This window comes from Impatiens glandulifera, chromosome 1, assembly GCF_907164915.1.
Source record: "Impatiens glandulifera chromosome 1, dImpGla2.1, whole genome shotgun sequence".
NCBI classification, from domain to species: Eukaryota; Viridiplantae; Streptophyta; class Magnoliopsida; order Ericales; family Balsaminaceae; genus Impatiens; species Impatiens glandulifera.
The window spans coordinates 133,105,975-133,107,376 of NC_061862.1; the positions used below are offsets into that span (position 1 = coordinate 133,105,975).

Here is a 1,402-nt window from a genome sequence, read left to right on the forward strand (position 1 = left end):
TCTGATTAATCATGCAGGTATTGATCTGAAATGTTAGCCAATAGTAAGATGCACATATAATAGAACAAATATCGTACTTGTCATAAACAAATGTTTTATAGTTTTTTCTTGTATTAATTATGCAGGTATTAGTTTGAAGTCTTGGAGCTGGCTCAATTGATCATAAGACAATACATTCACAACCTAAATGATGGATTAGTTTGATTCTACATATTAGTCTTTTATTGTTTATTTAGTCAAACTTATTTATTAATGAATTGGAGATATTAGCTTGAGCAAATAGGGTAAATTCAATATGTATTACTCAATCCATATTCAACTAAACTAAAATTACACAACTCATATTATTCAGTATAAGTTGGGTATGGGTAGGTAAAATTTGGAATTGATAACTCAAATTTTGCTATGAACAGACAAAACGTTTGTTTTCTTACTTACTTTAACGTGATATTTTTTAATTACTCTGTACTCTTTGTAAACAAAAGGATGTTTAAATTACAAATAAGAAAAAAAGTTTATGCCTATCAGTTATCGCGACCAGACCCGACCCCTCCCCAACTCCCAAGTACACATACAATTTCAGTTCTAAGGAACAAGGAGGACATAGTGTTTTAGTAGCATCAACAAAATAGACATATAAACTTTTTTGTTATCTTTTAGAATTTGATCACGATTCATCGAATAATTAATACACAAAATCACGTAACATGTCTATCTTATATGGAAATGCATAAGGATTAACCTTGTGTTTCAGGGTGTAAGACCCTGGCAGGTGTTATTTTAGTGATTTTCTTTTCGATTGAAATTAAAAATTATAAAATTTTCTTTTTCTTTTTTAAAAATTTATAATGATAATTCAACTAGCCCGTCTAGCTCAGTTGGTAGAGCGCAAGGCTCTTAACCTTGTGGCCGAGAGTTCAAGCCCTCGGTGGGTGTACTTTTAACATGTGTAATTAGTAAGACCATAATCATGTTGTTAAAGGTTTAAGGCTCTCTCCACTTCTTTTTTGTTTTTTTGTGTTGTTAGTTTCCACATCAACTAAAACTTATTCATGTTTATACATTTTTTTTGGGAAATGACTTATTGTCATTTAATTAAAATCCCAAAAGGAAAGAAAAATACAAGATTATGACAAAATAACATTTTGCCCTAATTTTAAAAGCAAACAAACCTGAATTAAGAGTTCAACACTTAAAAACAAATACAACATACAAACAACCCACTAGAAAATACATCAAGCAAACAACATTTTTTTAACAAAACCAGCAACAATATCTTGAGTATCCAAAAATGAGAAACCAAGCATCAATTTCTATCTCACCTTGAACATTGCTTCCTTTGTTACTTCATCAAACACTATACCCTTCTTAGACGAATCTCCCAATTCCTTATAATGATTAG

General features: G+C 30.2%; 1 non-coding gene across 1 annotated transcript; it reads left to right on the forward strand.

Annotated features, from left to right (window-relative positions):
* The first annotated feature begins 863 nt into the window (after positions 1-863).
* TRNAK-CUU lies at positions 864-935 on the forward strand. The gene has a single exon. It is a non-coding gene; the product is annotated as a tRNA-Lys (tRNA).
* The last annotated feature ends 467 nt before the right edge of the window (positions 936-1,402 follow it).